We start from the raw sequence: 19,779 nt of genomic DNA on the forward strand, positions 1-19,779 counted from the left end.
TGATACATCTGCTGTGTAATCCCCCCCTTCTTTTGCAACCCTCACAAAACTTTTATTATTATTATTATTTCTAAACATTAAAAAAATTCATATAAAAATTTTCTAACAAACATAATGTATCGCGAATGCAGACAATAAGGAAAATAAATAGACATACAATGTATTTACATCAGCTACTGCAATTTATAGAGAGAGTACTTCAAACATGTAAAAACTGAATTGAAGAGATACAGAGTGGTAGGTACGCTGAGAACTGCCCTGAGATCTATTGATGAAGGGTGGTATACAAATTTGATAAATAAAAATAAATAAACAGTAAGTCCTTTGCAGATTAGACTCACTGAAATTAGGAACCTTAGTTAGCTATGTCTGCTAACCTCAAAGGGTCTAATCTGAAGAGGGCTAGTGGTGAATACCACCCACAGTTCACAAATTTAAAACTATACAAATTTAAGAATCAGACCGCACCATCATCACCCTTACTTTAATGGCAACTGCTAGACATTTTGCATACTCTTCTGTCACCAGCTTGTTGTGGTCTGCAAGGGAAAAGGTCACATAAAAATGAGAGGCATGTGCTGCATAAGATAACAATAATGGAATAAGTTCCTTTTTATGGACATGTCTGTTAAAAAAAAAAAAGAGTGAAATAGCAGTATATGAACCTGTGTTTCAACACTGCCATTTCCACATGGACAGACTCAATTCTGGAATGGAATTCTCAAAATGTGATATAACTTTATTCATGTATGCCACAACAGCAGCTAGAATTTTGTTGGCTAAAAACTGGAAGACAGAAGAAATACCAACGATTGAAGAATGGCAGATGAAAATGATGGACTATATGGAGCTCGCTGAGATGACCGGGAGACTTCGTGACTGGAGAGATGACGCAGTGGAAGAAGAGTGGAAGAAATTTAAATTATATTTTTTAAAACTATTGTATGATTGAAAACTAGATATAACTTGGAAGAAAAGCTAGACTGTAGATTTAGAGTTTGGTTATGATTGTAGGAATTGTGAAGGTATGAGTTAAGATATTAGATAAGATTAGTGATATTTTATAGTAAAGTAAGATGTTTAATGATGGTAAGAAGTTACTAAAGATGATTCACAAGGAACGCAGGAAGTGGAGATAGGAGAAAATCAGGATACAATGTTAAGGATAGATGTTTACAGGTATAAGTTTTTTGTTTTTTGTAGTTTTGTTTTTTGTCTATTATGGTTGTATTGTTTTCTATTAGTGTGTTTGTAATGTTTTTTATAAAATTTAATAAAAAAAATTATAAAAAAGGAATTCTCTTCAAAGAGCCTTCAAGTACTGCTGAACGCAGTACATTCAGTTGCACACTTGAAAAAACCTTTCTGTTTCTGCAAACTCTTAGATCTTTTAAATAAGTTGTCATAGTACAAGGAGGACCACACTGAAAATGGTTATACCAAGCACGTAGTTTTCTTGTGCCAGACAGATTGTTCTGTTGCTCAATATCAAATAGGTGTGGCCTCGGTAGACCTCTTGCTTTGCTGAGACAGACTAAATAAAGGAATTAGAGCGCATACATAAGACAAACAAAATCCACCGCACATAGAATAAAATCAGTGCCCCGTGTGTAAATAAAACAAGTTACAGACCAGAAAAAAGCAAACTGAATCTCCCTAGGTTTCCCCTCCTTCATAAAACGAAGGTGATGCCAGTACTTTCGGTGAGATATAAGAACCATGTAAAGTGGTGCAGGCTTTAATATGCACCATAGTCACTGAAATCTGAAAGTGTTACCTCATGTATTGTTTCTGAAAAATGAGCCGCCATGAATAATAGTAACTCAAAACAAAAGCCCATTAATCACAATTGCCCTGTTGCGCTGCGGTAGGGCGCTTACCTCACTCTTCTGTGGTCAAAGGCATGAGAGGTCACTGATTCAACCTTCTCCATGTGTGCGGCATATTGCCACCGTTTCCCAGACGGCCCGCTCAGTTTGGTTCCCCCTTGAAGAATGTGCCCAAATCGCATAAAGAGATTAGGGTACAGCTGATTATAACTTACCATCGAAAGACTTGGGGGATATGAGGAGGTCAGCATGAAGAATCCGATTACAAAGTGGGAATGTTCAAACAGGTACAACAGTCTCTGGAAACCTGCTGGAGAAACCAGTTAACTCTTGAGTTCTGCGTAATCGCTTCCCGCTTGTTGGTGGACATACTGCTCCACGCTAAATTCCATCCTCCCGCGATTCCAGGGATGATTTCATTCCACAACTCATCAGGGATTTCCCAATTATCTTCCACTTTGAAGAATCAGGGGTAAATGATGAGAAAAGAGAAGACATCACCTTGTTTGGGTGAAAGGAGCCCTGTCTTACACTTTGCTAACATTATAGCCAGATTTCACGGTCACAGGAAAACAAAACACCCCCAAATGGAGCAGTTATTAATTCAATAAATCCAGCTGCTCTTGAGTGCCCCTGGGCAAAGGCAAAAGTTAAAAGCAGCTGCTCATTGACGACATGTGTGACATGACCAGGGTAAGGTAGCTGCTTTAGCACATCATTCACCACTTTTAAGGCTGACTGCACTCAATTTCTTAGACAATCTACACACCATTTTCAGTTCTGTACCTCTATAATTTATCACAACAATACCTCAAGCATACAGATTGGGGTGGGGTGGTTGGTGGGGTGAGGTGGGGGGAAATGAAAGCAATTTACAGTATCAAGATGAAAGAAGCTGGACAAAGGGAGAAGACCTACTATGTAAATCATATCCACAACTTCAAGGAATGTTGACATAATATTCTGGAATTAATTTTTCCAGCATTCCTACGCAGGTCATACAAAGGTAAATCGAGTGTCCCTCTCCCCCACCCTTGACTCCAGACCCTATATCTGGAGTTGTTTATCAATATGTTAAAGAGGAAATTGATTCTGCTTCCCTCTTTTTCTTGCATGGACAATAGAAACCTTATGTACGAACCCTCCTGTTAAAAATAGCAGCAATATTTTCAGGGGTAAACATTGTTAAATAGTCTTTGTGGACGGCGTCCACTAATGTGTATGGAGCAGCATCCTGGTGCAACATATTTTCAGTGTGAAATGAAGTCAGTGTACAGAAGCACAACAAGCCACTGCCAGGAGCCAATCAGATTATCTATAATGATGTGAAATCCCATGCGCCCTCCACATCTGGGCTCATAACTGGCTGTTCAAAAGGCAGCCAAGATCCCACCCAACTGCAACAGGCAAAGGAAGTGGAACTTACAACCTGGCACCCATCCTACTAATAAAATGCTCTCAAATAATAAGATGCTAGGAATCGAACCTGCTTATAAGAAATCTTTACAGTCCTGAAAGCCCCTCTCCCCAATTTTAACTGTGCAGCAAGTGCTAGAAATGTAGTATTACTTAGTTGCATTGCATCCCAACTTGGATGCAATGTTAAAGATCTCTGTTTAACACCTTGGAGGGCCACTGCCAAGCAGAGTAGACATACGGAGCTCAATTGACAAAGGAAGTTGACCCTATGGATTTTATTTTTTTTAGTCTTCCCAAACCTCCCATTTTGGTTAGGACACACATTTCCAGGGATGGGTTTTTGATCCTGAAATATTTTCCATGGTGTTCCAGGGTTAAGCCGTGCTGAGATCCAGCTGAAATTAAGCACCACAGGTCAGTACTGAACAAAGAGCATTCTTTTGGTGGCTCTGGTGGAATAGGTCTGGGAATCAACCTTGGTGCCTCTCACACGCACATTATAATTCTATGTGGTGTAACCGTTTTATGTTCCTATCCACAGGAATAGCTACAAAGGGAAAGAAGTGATTTTACAGAGTGCTTCTAGATTATTATGTGTTACTGATATTTACAGTCAATAACTAACACCTGCCCAGCGGGTGCTAACAGTGGAGTTCTCAGACTTTGCTGCCCCTTGGTAGGAAAGTGATATTAAAAATGAGAAGTTTAGCTGGGCTTTTCCAATGTAACTTACACTATTTGGTAGGCCAGAAGGGTCACTTGAAAACTATGCTCTTAATTTGATAAATTGCCATAAAGCACAGTGTGAAATACAATAAAAGTATTTTGTCTTTCCCATGCTGACTTTCAATGTGAACTATTAAACTCTTTAATGTATCTCTGAAAGAAAGAAAGAAAAAAATAAAGCCAAAGGCTGAACAGGGATTCCATATATTGAGGAAGAGTTTATCTTTACTTGTGCTTTCTCAGTGGTTGGTATAAGGTTTGTTAATTTGTTGTTTGTAATGGTGGATCACCCTGTAGTGTTTTGAGAGGTTGGATGTTTTAACTTTTGGATATTGAAGTGTGGCTGCCCTTAGTTAAAACAAAATCGAAAATTCTTTCTAGTAGCACCTTAGAGACCAACTGAGTTTGTTCCTGGTATGAGCTTTCGTGTGCATGCACACTTCTTCAGATACACTGAAACAGAAGTCACCAGATCCTTAAATATAGTGGGGGAGTGGGGAGGGGTATTACTCAGAAGGGTGGTGGGAATGGGTGATAGGCTGATAAGTGTGGAAAACCTGTTGACGACTCTAAACGGCTGCAATTAGTCTTGCAGGGAAGGCAAGGGGTGAGATGGCTAAAGATGGCTTTGTTATGTATAATGAGATAAGAATCCAATGTCTTTGTTCAAACCAGGTTTCTCCATGGTTTTAAGTTTGGTGATTAGTTGCAATTCAGCCACTTCTCTTTCCAGTCTATTTCTGAAATTTCTTTGTATTAAGACAGCTACTTTGAGATCTTTTATAGAATGTCCTGGGAGATTGAAGTGTTCTCCTACTGGTTTCTCTGTCTTGTGATTCCTGATATCAGATTTATGTCCATTTATCCTTTGGCGTAGGGTTTGGCCTGTTTGTCCAATATAGAGAGCTGAAGGGCACTGTTGGCATTTGATTGCATACACAATGTTGGAAGATGAGCAATTAAATACAAAGAAATTTCAGAAATAGACTGGAAAGAGAAGTGGCTGAATTGCAACTAATCACCAAACCAAGGTTAACCAAGGTTAAGGATGGCCCCATGATGTACATCAAATCAGGTTGACCCCTTCAAGATCACCATATTGGGAGTTCATTCCTTTAACAGGATACCCTGATTCCTCAGAGCAGAGGGAGGGGCTCCCCCGTACACTTGACTAAGGATCCAACCCAGTGTCTTATCCGCCATCAAGTTGTGACAGTTGCTATGAAGTAGGTTCGATTTAAATTCCTCCCTGGTCCTGAATATGGCAACTGAAGACTGCTACAGCATGGTCTTACCCATGGTAATTCCTGCAACATAATGCTTAGGGTGGGTGGGGAATCAGCTGAGACTGAGTCCTGGGTGCACGTGGCTTTTATAGCCAGGGAGTGGACTAGAGGCAAGAAGTTTTCCCTCTGGTCCCCTCCCCAAACCACACCCCCTAGCTTACCTGCGGCAAACCCCAGCAGCCAGTGTAGTTAGTGGAGGAGGAAGTGATATCCTTCCCCAATCACGCCGAAGCCAGAAGAGTGCCTGGCACTGCAGCAGCTGCACCTGACTGCAACTGCCGTTTCCCTCCAGCTGTCAGAGCTTAATATATACTGAGTACACTGCATAACAATGGGACACTTACCCATCTTACCCAGCTTGTGGTAGGTTGGCTGAAAGCCAGCAACAAATGAATGTAAACTGTAGGCAGGCTCCCACTTAACATTTATGCAGTGGAATTTTCCCTCTACCCTCCCCATGCCTGCACCCCACTTCCTCCCCTGTTCTGCGGGGTTGGGAAAATGCCTAGAACAGATCTAGGTGAGATGCAGGTGGAGGAAAGGGAAGGAAGTTCAATCGTGTAAGTGGAAATCCTTGCATTGATCTATGGAATGATGGTTTTAAAAAGCCATGTTCATTGCCATTTCTGAGAAACTGACTCATAAAATACATGCTGCCAGAGGTGATGCAGACCCCACCAATTTTACTTCTATTTGGGAACCATTTGTGATTTGTATAACTCAACAATCTTACAGATGGCATATTCCCACTAAATAAGAGTTTAATTGGCAGCATACATAATTATTTTATATGTCTGGTATCAATATGAACCTTGTGTTCCACTATGGATATATTTTACACTACCCATTCTTTTCTTTTTTTTAAGCTTTCTATTACTGTTGTGGCTATTATTTTCTCATCTTGTAATTGTATTCTTCATGTGTTTATGACTTTTTTATTATTGCTTTTTAGCTTGATGTTTGTTTTGTTTTTGTTTACTGAAATTTAAAAAGAAAGAAAACATTGCATTGATGGGATGTGTTAGTTGGTCAAGGAGATGAGTAACTATATAACCTTTAGAAGACATCTGAAGGCAGCCTTGTATAGGGAAGCTTTTTAATGCTTAATGTTTTATTATGTTTTTATACATGCTGGAAGCTGGGGCAATCCAGTCTGATGGGCAGAGTACTACTACTACTACTACTACTACTACTAATAATAATAATAATAATAATGTGAACAGGCCTTAATGCTGCACAAGACCCACCACCCATCCCATTTGTTTGGTCACATTAACTACTCTTTCCTTTTAAGTGGCTGCATTGAGAATGGAAATACTGGTATACAGGCACATGATGCAGCCACTATGCTGAATCCAAGCGGGTCTGGATCGGATCATTGCTTAGATGTGAGACTACCTGGACATACTGTGTACCACTTTCATTTTATCATGGAAAAAATGTGGGATATACACGCAACATGTAATTTTATTTTATTTTTTACATTATCAGAATGTTAAATCCATTTTGGACTCATATTGTGCTAAAAGACCTTTGACTGGGATAAGTCTAAATGGACGTTAAAAAAAATGCCAATACATATAACCCAGCATATTGAATATTCCATAGAGCTGATTTCATTTTTCAAGTGTTTAGGCTAGTTACCATTTTTTCTCCATATCAAAGAACTATTAAAATAGTAATAGTAATAGAATCTGGGCATGGTAACATATATGTCAAGGGAAACACTAGCTAGGCAGGAGCCAAAGAGACCACCAAATTGAGTGTGATATGTCACATTCATTTGTGACTATAGGGACTTTTCTGTCATCACTTCTCTAATGTGACAACCCTATAAATATTTTCTGTCTCCAACTAAAGTTTTGATTCCCCATTAGACAAAGACACAAAAAACCCTGCATCAGTCCAAGGGGTGCATGTGTTTTATACATTAGCAACGTAAATGTAAAAAATAGAGGGAGAAAAGGGGGGACTATAAAGAATGAGATGGTGTGGCACAAACAGAGCGATGTGTTGACAAAACCAGTACATTCATCTGATTCAAGTTGCTGTCAAAAATTGGCAATATCAGTTATTCTAGCTAAAAACCGCTTAAGGTAATATTTCACTCATGTTCTGCTCCATACTGGCCAACACCTCCCATTATTTATTCAAATCTACTTTTCTTAAGTAAGCCAGCTCATGATGATAGACTTCTCCTTTAGAAAGAAGCTAGGGCTGTGACATCTCTGGGCTGCAAAAGTAAAATGCAGTGCTTTGGGGAATGAACTAGTTTGGTTTAATGTTCACTGAATAAGTCCAAAAAGCTCTGGACTACACCCCAAAGTAGTTCCCATAATTGCTGGGTGAAGTGAATATGATGATTAAGTTCATTTTGGGGTTCATCTTCAGGCTAATTCTTACTTTTTATTTTTTAGACTCTTTGGGACTTTCAGTTTAAAGATCATAATCATTGGGGAGAATTAAAATAAACTATTCACATTCACCTGTACGTTTGATTTGTTTGTTTTTGGTATATTTTATATTTTAGCACCCCAGCTTGTAACATTCTGTATGCTGACCAAAAAATGCCAAGGATCTTTTGGATGAACTTGAACTGAACTGCGAACTGAACATGACCTGAACTAGTTCACTTTGTAAGGGATGGGTGTGAACTGGAATTAGTTCCTTTTGGAGCATGTTGAAATTAGTTCCTTTAAAAAAAATGAACTTTCCAAACTCTGAAAAAAACTAAGGAACCCATCACACCCCTTTGCTTTGCTAAATCTCCTTCCTATCTTTTCAAAGCATCTTTCTGATACCTGAGCTGTGTGCTTCCACAGGGGGTTGTGATGGGTACCAACTGGGATGGACAAATTCATAGAGGAGAGGGCTATTGATGGCCACTAATCATGATGGCTAAGCTCCGCCCCCACAGTTGGAGGCAGCAATGCTTCTGAATGCCAGTTGCTGGAAACCACTAGAGAGGAGAGTGCTCTTGTGCTCAAATCCTGCTTGCTGGTTTTCCATAGGCATCTGGTTGACCACTGTGAGAACAGGATGCTGGACTAGACGGACCCTTGGCCTGATTTAGGAGGCTATTCCTATGTTTTTAAACTTTCTCTGAGATTTCAAGGAAATAGCTCCAAATCGACTCAATGCAAAAGTGCACATGACTTATTTTGTACTTTATTTTTTATATATTTAAACACAATCCAGGAGGTTGAACAGAGCTATTGCTCCTTGCCTCATACCCACTGGCCCTCCATTCATAATTTTGGCCAACAGCAGATGCTCTTCTTTGAAGAAGAAGAAAAACCTGTTATCCATTTACTGTGCTGGCTAGGGCTGATGGGTTTTGTAGTCCAATCCCTGGGGAGAGGGGAACAGACCAGGTGAGGAAAACTTACCTTAGATTATTACCACTACTAGGTACATTAGGCTTTAATAAGTGGCCATTTCCTCCTTTCTCCACAGTAATGCTACAATTTTTTCAAGAAATGTGAAAGGTAATTATATCTCGCTCATTTTTCTAATGCTCGTTTGACAATCATTTTAGAAAAGTACCCTTTTAAAAAAGAAAAAAGAAGAAGTGGAAAACTAAATGTGATGCACAGAATTCCATTCAGGCCCGTCCTGTCTGAAACAAAAAAGTAAACATCTGAGACACCTGATAGATGGAACTATGACTAATCTGTGCTAATCTGTACAGTTTTCCATGGTTGTCTTGGACATTTTCTTCTTTCCTAGTGCCCTGTGGGTATTAAATGATCATTCTGTCCAGCTATCAATAGGATTTCTCACAGCAAGTTTATGTTTTCCTTCATTCTGTTTCCAAACCCCTCGAACATTAAGGTAGCATGTTTGGCAAGGGCCTAGAGGAGCTGGAAACTGTCAGAAGATTCCATTCCCTTGACTGAGGCACCTCCTGGGTCCCACATGCTGGGCTTGCTACCAGAAGCAATATCACCACAGATATTAAATGACTAATAAGTGGCTTTTTGTAGCTAATGCTGTAGTTAGTAACTCACACTAAGAGTTTTTAAATGGTTTTGTGTCAGCATGAGTAATATAATGGACAATGCAAACAAAGCCAATGCAGATAACGGGTTAATTACCTATTTCAGTAATACTTAGCAAGAGGGTTCCCAATCATTCATATCTCAGGAAACCTTACAAGTCTCTCTTATGATAAAAAAGGTAAAGGTACCCCTGACGATTAGGTCCAGCCGCAGACGACTCTGGGGTTGTGGCGCTCATCTCACTTTACTGGCCAAGGGAGTTGGCGTTTGTCCACAGACAGCTTCCAGGTCATGTGGCCAGCATGACTAAGCCTCTTCTGGCAAACCAGAGCAGCGCACGGAAACACCGTTTACCTTCCTGCCATTTATCTACTTGCACTTTGACGTGCTTTTGAACTGCTAGGTTGGCAGGACCCGGGTGGTGCTGTGGTCTAAACCACTGAGCCCAGGGCTTGCTGATCAGGAGGTTGGTGGTTCGAATCCCCGTGATAGGGTGAGCTCCCGTTGCTCGGTCCCAGCTCCTGCCAACCGCTCTTATGATAGGCCAGTATTATTATGCCCATATTGCAGGTGGGAGGAAGTGATGGAATGAGGGATCTATGGCTGAGAGAAAGGGAGTCTGGTGTGGTGGTGAGATCTGAAGCTGGGGTTCACTGGTTGACAGCTTGGTCTCTTTGCCAAAGTGGTGCCCTCCAATTGTTGCTGGATGCCAATTCTCACCAGCCCCAAACAACATGGCTAACAACATGCCTAATGAATTGCTCAACAAATTATCAAGAAATAATTCAGTTTTTATCACCCCGTTATACAGAAAATTCCAAGTGGGTCTGAGCCTCAATGCTTAAAATCCCTGATAGAGGATAAGGATCCAGAGATCACGTTAAGGGTAGCCAAATTTTGCGCGGCTGCCAAGACTAAGACCTAAACCACATTTCTAATGGCTGTCATATTCGTATTGTTTATTGTTATATTGATTGTTAATTCAAATTTAATTCTATTGTGTTTTAAGTTTGCTTAGTACGGTATGTGAATCTGATCTGGGACTGTAATAAATTTCATTCATTCATTCATTCATTCATTCATTCAGAAGAGCACCTTTCCCTGAAGTAAAATTTCAGTCTGCAAGTTACTTAAAAAAAAAAAAAAGTTTTCAAGATTATGTGCAATGCTACAAATTATTTTATTTATGCCTATGTCTGTGGGAATCAGTCCCGAATGTCATTTTTTCTACAAAACACACTCCAATTGTCATCAAGCAAAGCCTTTCTATCTAACTATCCCTGTCCATTTTTCCATACGACCAACATTAAGGCATGTTAATTCAAAACACAGATCCTACTGTGCAGGATAATGTTACCAAGTGCTGCCTATGAGGCCAGTAGGCTGGCTGTGTTTTAGCTGTGTGACAGTCTGCCGTTGTGCAGAAGTGCTTACAGCTGCAGTGACATGGTACTAAGCATGTTTTAAGATGAGTCCCAGTTGAGCAGCATCTTATCCAACCAGAAACAATCCCACAATCCAGCTCTTTTTAACTGATCATCCTTGTATCATAACAGATTAAGGTTGCAGATACTTTGGATTACGGTTAATCTAACCTTTATCCATTCACATCTTCACCTGAAACTTACAAGGACCAAGAGTCAATTGCCAGGGCATAATTCACAATGACACTGATCTTTCCTTCCTCACTCTAATTATCTGGATTAAGAATAACACTTTTGAGTAATTATTTTCACATTGGATAAACATTAAGCTTTCCTGGATTTATCTGAGCTTTTTCTTAACATGAAATAGATCCAACCAGGCTTATAAGAGCATAACTGACAGCAGTGACAGCTTAATCAAGGAAAGCCTAAACAACTAAAACAATAGGAAATGTTTGTTTCACATTGTTAGGGGGAGGACAAGATGGGAAGAAGAAAAAATCAGGAACTTGAAATCTGATAAACCCAAAAGGCAAGAGGAAGAGACCAGGGAGACCAATTCAGTTAACTCTGATGTAGTGTTAATAAAGATGCAAAATCATCCCATGTGTAATGGACAGGCTGATGCTCAGGAGCAAATGGGAGATTACATTGTTTGCAATCATTCTAAACCAAGCCAAGTGTCTTAATTTGCAGCGTTTGCCTCATTTTCAGATGGTAGCACAATCTGTATTAGAAATTGCCTGCTAAATTTATAATTAACATAGAGCCCTGGCCTTATGATTTGAGATACTTCTCCCCTCCCCCTGCCCCAAAGTAGCTGAATTGTCCATCAGAGGCTTTCATAGACTGCCCAATATTGCTATCGCAAACCAGCCAGAAAAATCTTCCAAGCTTGTCTTTGAAACTAGCCAAGATCATATACAATTACACACTAAAATCACATCACAGAACCCAATTACACTTTGGCTTTGCAGATCCACAGATAACCTCTTAAAGAGCAAACTCCCTTACTGTGTCGACCCTTGACCCCAAGCTCTTTTTCCAATCTTCAGCAACACTGTGTGTTTCTCTTCCAAAGCAAATGGCTAAGTCTTGGAACAGGCATGGAGGGAATAAGGTTTGGAAGGGCAGGCAAATGTTCCAGCTTGCATAATATTTTTTTAGGTTTAAAGAGAACATATTGTTAATATCTTATGGTTGATTTTCTTTTTAATGGCCCCCATACACTACTCTTTTAATTTAATCCCAAGATTATTTATGAAATAATTTTTAGTAAGTAGTTTTCCATTCAGGAATCATTTTGATAATTTATAACCAATAATTTTATTTGGCTTTTAAAAAAAAAACCACCCTGCTATTATAGGGAAAGAGGCCCCGTGACTCAACTAAATACTTTAACAGGTGTTGAAGAACAGGGTACTAAAATGCATCACATCCATATTCTCCAATGATGTCACTTTCTGAAACCTTCAAGACAGTATATTTGTAAGACAGAGAAAGTACAGATCCATCACACACATTTAAAGCTCATTCAGTGAAGATTTAAAGCATACGGTTTTCGTCTCACAGAGCAACAATCGCTAGCACCCTTAACAAACTACATTTCCCAAGATCCTTTAGGAGAAGCCACATGTTTTAAATATATGGTGTAGATTTGCCCAAAGAGCTATCACTTTACAAGAACAGATACATACTTTTTATTTATGTTGCAGCATGAAAAAGTCATTAAAAACAGGAAAAAGTCATGAAACACAAAATTAATTGTTTGCATGACAAAAATCATCCTTTGGAAAGGTTGGTGGGGCAGCTCTCACACAAATAATATGAAAGGCAGTTCATACAAATGTTCCTTTTGGTAATATGTCTGCATATAATATAGTAGATAAGGGGGCAGAGAACTATCATAGATTTAGTGATAGCAGTGAATGCCAGAGCAGGGAGTATTTTGAATCCTTGAGCCCATTGTGAGCTAAACACCATACCCAAAGTTTGGCATGACTCATAATGGAGTTGGCACTTGGGTCAGTCTGCTTCCCTTGCATTTCCCACTCTAAGCTAACTGGCACTGGTTTCATTGGTGGTGGGCAAGGCCTCATGCTCTAGAATGCTACCACATCAGGACCCTTCAGAAATGCAAATCGGGACCCTTCAAACATGTCCTCCCATGTGCCATGAACAAAGCCCTTTCCATCGTGAACAGGAGTGGCTTGTGGCAAGGAAGGAGTGGATATAGATGTGTCCTCAGGATCAGGAAAGGGATGGAGAAGGGCAAGTCCAAGTGAGCTCTGGGATAGCCAACCCATAGCTAGCCACACCTCTTCTCCAGTTGCTAGGAGAACATGTGACTGCCTCTGCTGCTTCTTAAGAGCCACTACTGATTCTCTCTCTCTCTCTCTCTCTCTCTCTCTCTCACACACACACACACACACATTACTACCACCAGATAAATCTGTACCTGTTCATCAACATGCAAAGCATGTCACCACCCAGAAAATGTCATGACTAAGGTTATGCTAAACATTTTTCACTGATAATGTTTGGCTCGAAATGTGGTGGATGGAAGGTGCTGGTAGAATGGGGCCTCTGAAGGCCAGAGGCCATTTGATAAAATAGATCTTGTCAAAAGGTTTGTGACATTTGTAGTGGCAGCCTCCCCAAATATTCGGGGTGTAGCAACTGCCCATTGAATGAGGTCATTTGGTGTTTAGCTTCCCTCGTTAATGCCCACTTGAACATTGGGCTCAGGTGAATTTGGATGTCATAGCCAGTGCTTTCCAGTGAAGAATTGGATTCAAATTGCAGCTTATACATGCATTCACTGTGGATGGTTCACATAGGTTTCTGCCCAAGAATGGGGAAGAAATTTGATCCAGTTTGCATATAAAGGTGTATCAACATAATTCACATTACGTGAAACAATATATGAACTGAAACACAACCATCATTTGAAATTTACACTTCTCTGAATTTTTTTTAATGCAGTTCTCCAACCTAATAATAAACAAAACAAGAAACAAAACAAAATGCATATGCTTGGGGGAAAGTGTGGATAAATGCATATATTAGTGAAAATATACCAAAATGCATTGTATTTGGGGGGTGCTTGTAAAAATGTGCCAAAATGCATACAAAAATGTGTGTGTTAGGGGAGACGTACAAAAAACGCTGACAAATTTTCATGAGCACTTAAAAAAATGGAAACTGATGTAGACTGAACGTAAAATTGCAAAAAAATGGAAACTGAGGTGAAACGAATCTGATGGTCTCACCCCATCCTATTTCTGTCTCTTGGTATTGGTTGCAAATCTGCTAAATGGGAACAACAGCATGGCACTTCGCAGTATGACAGTACGGATGAATAGGGCAGGGAGCTGTTGTTACCTGTCCCTAATGACAGGGTGAGCTACATTTAAAGAAAATAATAAATGCAGCAGAGTAATTGAGATTCCTATGGGCTTTAGTGAAATAAAATGAGCTTCAAAGCAAAAGCCCAATAAATCAAAAGCCAAGGGATATGCAAGCAGCAGCTGAAAAGCTGACTTAATATCTCTTTGGCAGGGGAGTCCCTTTTACACAAGATTGCACCATCTCCAGAGCAGCTTCAAAGAAGAAATAGTGCACTGAGCACAGGAAGGATCTGTTGCTGGCATTTGCCACGGGCCACAAGGATATGATAAGCGATGAATGAAATGATATTCCCCAGTGTCTTCTTTGGAATGATGCCTAAGGGGGAGGATTTCTACCACTGACGAGGAAAGGGGATGCCAAAAGCAGGGGAGTGTAAAGTTTCTGCAATTCTGCACTGGGAAAATACCAACTGCTGAACCAAGGAAAGCCAAATTCTGCAACCAGAATTTTGTAAATTAAGCAGTGATTCTGGTGTCAACTTTGCATCAAATATTCTACTCTCCTTACTCAAGATGCATATACAGGTATATATATACCTGTACCTGTAGGTGAATAATGGAGTTTCTCAAAGCAAATAATTATATATTTTTAATAATTAAGCATTTTCAGAATGGTGTATATTATGTGTGTAGATTCCACAACAGTCAACACATTTTCAGATGTTTTCTCATATCTAGAAGAGCCAGAAACTCCCATTGAAAAATGAAAGCTGAGCTTCACAGGATATCATGTATCAGTACAGTCGTACCTTGAATCCCAAAAAGCCCTGGAACGTGAACATTTTGTCTCCTGAACGCTGCAAACCCGGAAGCGATTGTTCCTGCTTGTGAACGTTCTTTTGGAACCTGAACGTCTGATGGGACTTCTGCGGCTTCCGATTGGCTGCAGGAGCTTCCTGCAGCCAATCAGAAGCCACAATTTGGTTTTCAAATGTTTTGGAAGTCAAACGGACTTCCGGAACGGATTCTGTTCGACTTCCAAGGTACGACTGTATTTTGGGTTGGTGCAGTAGTCCCCTGGAGCAATGGAATATGCATAGTTCCAAGTGGCATGGCAACTAGATGCTTTCCCAACGCACTTTATGCCAAAGTCATTGCTGACTTCAATTTATGCAAATTTGAGAACTGCTACAATGTGTTTTTTTTAAAGCCCCACAATGATGCCAGTGTAGCCTAATACACCAAGCTTCATGCAGCTTTGATACCTGTTTCCCATTCCTTAAACTGCACCCATGAAAGACAGCACTTGGGTCATAAAACTGCTACCTCTTTGGGCTGCATTCCTAGTTCACACTCCTGGTGCTGCATCTCAGAAGGGAAAAATAACCATCACTGGCTCTCAAAACTACCACAATTGGAGGAATGCATTGCAAATGGACCACCAAGCAGACTCCTTTCCATCCTCGTATTTGACACCCATTGTGGCATGGACTCTTCCTGTGAAAAGGTATTTGTCTTAATTCTCTACATTTTTTTTAAAAAGAAAATGTGAACATATAATACCTAAATAAGCTATGCAACATGCATATTAATTCACAGGAACAATTTTTACTCCAATAGTCTGACCATAAAACAGTAATGAAATGCTGTCATGTGGAGGTTACCGGTAGTTCTCCTCCTTCCCAATGTATGCTTTGCATCCGGTGCAAGTAGACATTGGAAAGTATTGGATAATGCATTTAACAGATGGGCTGAATATAAAGGGGGGGATTCTTAAAACCAAAATTTATTTAATGTGACAAACAAAATTAGGCATATTTAGATTGTATTTTAATTAAAGAGACAAGGCATTCTCCAGGCTTGTTCCTGCAGTGAACACTCATTTGAACTAGTCTGTTTTCTGTTCAAGGTATATTACAGGAGAAAGAATAATGGAATGACTTGGCCTTTACATATGCTTTGCTTTTAGAACAGCTTTCCCCCCAAACATTGCTTACCCTGGGCTCTTACATTTTATCCTACCACTGGCTTATTATATCAACATGACCTAGCCTCTCTCAAACTCTACCTCAGGAAGTTGTAAAACCATGATCTTGTTTCAGTTATTAGGAATTCCAAATTGAAAATTAATCTTCCCCCTGGACTTTTAAGAAGTTCCTGCTATCATGAAAATAAATTTTGAAATCAACCTTTTTCATGTCCACCTGCCATCTCTATAGAAGTCTAAACCATATGTGCTTCCTCTTTGAAGTTCTGCTTTGTCCGAGAATGACTGCCCTCACATAACAATCTTTTTCCATTAGCACCAACCTTTTCCTTAACTGTCTGATACAACCGAAAAAAGAAAAGAAAAAGAGACAACAGCAAGCTGACAAATGCTTGTAGAAATGTGTGATCTGGAACAAATGATTCCAGTCTCCAAATCGTGTCTGTAAGTTGCAAAGTAGAACACACACACACACACACACACACACACACACACACACCCCATGTGAAATGGCCCAATGTATGTTCAACATCCTGAGCAATTTCTGGTTTGCATTATCAAAACAATTCTTTACTGGGCTGAAATTACTCATGCTACAGAAGAGCCATTGTTTATTTCTTTTCAAATGGATGTCACAGCCTTCAGATTAATAATTATGATTAATGTGTTCAGATTCACTCATTTCACAGGGCAGACAAGTTAGGCTTCATGTTTAACATGGAGAACGTAAGTGCTATTGAGTTTAGAAACCCACATTCTAATTCATGTCGAATGAAGTCATCATTGTTAAAAGGTGCGTGCTAAATCATCCCACAGCTCTCCGAAGTGAAAGTTATAGTTTAAAACATATAAGCACATCTTGAAAAGAAAGAAAATGGGGGGGGAGTCATCGTGGCATTAGGAAAGTAGAGCAATAAGATAAACATCAAGTTTGGGTCTCTGCAAAGATTTAACTCAATTGCGAGTTGTCCATCTTTCTGTAATAAAAAGTTACACTTTACAGCTCATCTGAATTTTAAATGGATAAAATGGATGGGAAGAAACACCATGACAAAGTCACAAATTAAATATCACACTGAACATAAAAACATGCAAAAACATAATGCTTTCCTTGTGCCTTTACATTTAGTATAATAATGTCAACAGGGTGGTCCACTGATCTGCATGGGTTCCAGTCATAGAAGAAAATGGAAGGGAGAAGCACAGTGCAACTCTGGAAGTTTTAATAGAAGTGGCTTGTACCTAGGCATTACTCAGGAGGGACCTGATGAGACTGTATCTGCAGGAGGTCCTCTCCTACAGAGCTCAGTTGGGTATATAATGTTACCTGGTCCCAATCTGTATAGGGTTTTGTAAATCACTTCCAGAACTTTGAGCTTATGTTCCTGCTCTGTTCTGTTATTTGAACATTGACAAATTTAAGCCACCTCCTTTCAAACATCTTGTAGTTTGGGTCAAGTAGACCAATCTTTGTCCAGCTTACACAGCTCCATTTTCTGCATAGACTGATCCAGATGTAAACAATAGGCTTCCAACTCCCAACCCGCGGAGACAGTCACCTCAAAAGCTCTCTTAGTGAAAAGTTATGACACAACATACATTACAAATGGCTGTTTAAAATATACGGTACCTATATTTTCTCCATTTTCCATCATTAGTATTTAGCAGTGACATCGCTCGTCTAGCATTTTCTTTCTTTTAACACTGAGGTGGTTTTTAGGAAGAGTTTCTATCTCTCTGCAGGCTTTAAGTCTCAAGGAATTACAATTGTGTAAAGCAATAGGGGATTCCATGCTCACTGATTCCATGCTACCCCTGTTGACCTCAGACTTAGGGCAGGTGGTGCACTTCAGAATGTCCTCCAACATATAAGCACAGTGGTAGGAAGTGCACTGTCGGGGGAAAGGGGGCGCAATTAGGAGAGGCACAATACCTAAAGAAGCCTTCTTCCTGTAGACATGGCATAAATCACATATTAAAAACTGTTGGTGCTGCTTTTTACTAGCGATTCAAGGCAGGGATTTGATTCAGTTTGCGTTTAAGCCCTGTTCTGCTGTGCCCGATAAGCACGGGGCGCCTTTGGCTAGCAGAGCTATGGCCCATAGACTGCAGCAAAATACTGAGCAAGGTTTTTGCCCAGTATCTTCTCTGTGTGATGGGCTCATGGGAAAAAGCCCTCCCATGAGCCCTTGCTGATGAGGGGAGGGGGAAGCCTATATAAGGCTGCTTCCCCAGGAGCTCACAGACATTTTGATTTGAGAGCTTCCTGGCCGCCCACCCTCGGGTTAGAGCCTTCGCTGAACAATTTGGGTCGTTAGTTGACAGGGCCAGAAAGGATTCCCCCCCCCTCACAACCTGACTGGCATTTGATTGGGGGTTTTTCGCCTCTCCCTCAGCAAAATTATGGCTTTCCTTTGTTAGGCGGGAAAACATTGTTTGTATTAGGGTGGAAATGGCATTGGTCAGGATCAACAAAGTATAGGGGGGCCCATAAGGGGCCTGAGGGGAGGATTGAGCATGGCAAACCCAAGCGTGGGTTCGGTATCTGCCTGTTTGGAATCTGCACCCTGGTCCACTAGTGAGACCTTGCTTGCTTGGCTTGCACCATGGTAAGGTCAACACTGGTCAACTCCTGTCGTACAGGTTTGGAATGATCCAAACCCAGTGGATCCATTCCATCAACATGGGGCTTGTGGAATGATGAACTGATCCTGGGACCCCATGCCATGCCTACCCTTGCCCTGCTTGCTGCTGTCAATAAAGATTTGGCCTGCTTTTATCCCATCACTGTTGTACAGTCTGGTTATTTTGCTGCTCTCATGGGTCAGATAATGCGCCTACCTGGGCAAAAGCGAACAGATCCCTCTGAATCAATATGCAAATTGGAAATATAGTCATTCTTCAAAATTTCCCCATCCCCAAACTGGGCAGTGGAGTTTTCCAGCCAAGTAATGTGTACAAAAATGCATATATATTAAGGTAATGTGTGCATGAAAATCCATATACTGGGGGCAATAAAATGCTAAAAATAATTCTATTAGGGAAAACTTCTTTGAAAAAATAATAATGTGTTTATTAGGCAAAATTGTACACAAAAATGTGTGTCTTAGAAAAATTTGCCCTAAATTGCTGGCGAATACTGTTTCTAAAAAAGAAAGAAAGAAAGAAATGCTGATTTATTTATTTATTTTTAAACCGCAAACTGATGCAGAAATGTGGGCAACTGAATATAAGAACAGAAAAAGTAGAAAACTGACTGATTTGCCCATCCCTATGTTTAACAGACATGCACCAGCACTTTCAATGACTTGTGAATGAAATGCAGAAACAGCTTCCTTAGAGAGGATGAACATACAGCATTCACTGAATTCTAGGGAAGCAGCCATCACATCCAACATCTCACCCTGCTCCAGGAAATGTCATTTCCTGTATCACTGCAAAAGGGTGTGAGGTCAGCACTGATAAAGATGGCTAATGAGTGTGCTTATCCTTTTACTGTAGCACCTTGACCATTCTGAAGGCAGCCAAATGAAGCAGTAAGTGTGCTTGACCTTACTTGGGTTTATATAGGTCCTGACAAGATCGCTGCCCAAGGTGCTATGACTGTTCAAACATCTTTAACAGAGCATTAACTCATCACTATGACAATATAAAGCTTCTACTTGTGTGACACTTACCTCTTATGACGTATGGGCATTTTTAGTGCTTTCTTTCATGGTTTAAACTCATCACTTTTTCAGAAGGGGAAAAATGTAAA

The 19,779-nt window shown here is 40.2% G+C and overlaps 1 long non-coding RNA gene across 1 annotated transcript in view; it reads right to left on the reverse strand.

The window, feature by feature from the left end:
- Window positions 1-464: 464 nt before the first annotated feature.
- Window positions 465-19,779, reverse strand: part of LOC117052998 — a 76,085-nt gene continuing 56,770 nt past the window's right edge. Inside the window, exons 2-3 of the long non-coding RNA XR_004427337.1 lie at window positions 2,045-2,136; window positions 465-539 (exon numbers count right to left, since the gene is read on the reverse strand). This is a non-coding gene — a long non-coding RNA (uncharacterized LOC117052998). The remainder of the gene's footprint in view (window positions 540-2,044; window positions 2,137-19,779) is intronic.

Source organism: Lacerta agilis, chromosome 9 (genome assembly GCF_009819535.1).
Source record: "Lacerta agilis isolate rLacAgi1 chromosome 9, rLacAgi1.pri, whole genome shotgun sequence".
Lineage (NCBI taxonomy): Eukaryota > Metazoa > Chordata > Lepidosauria > Squamata > Lacertidae > Lacerta > Lacerta agilis.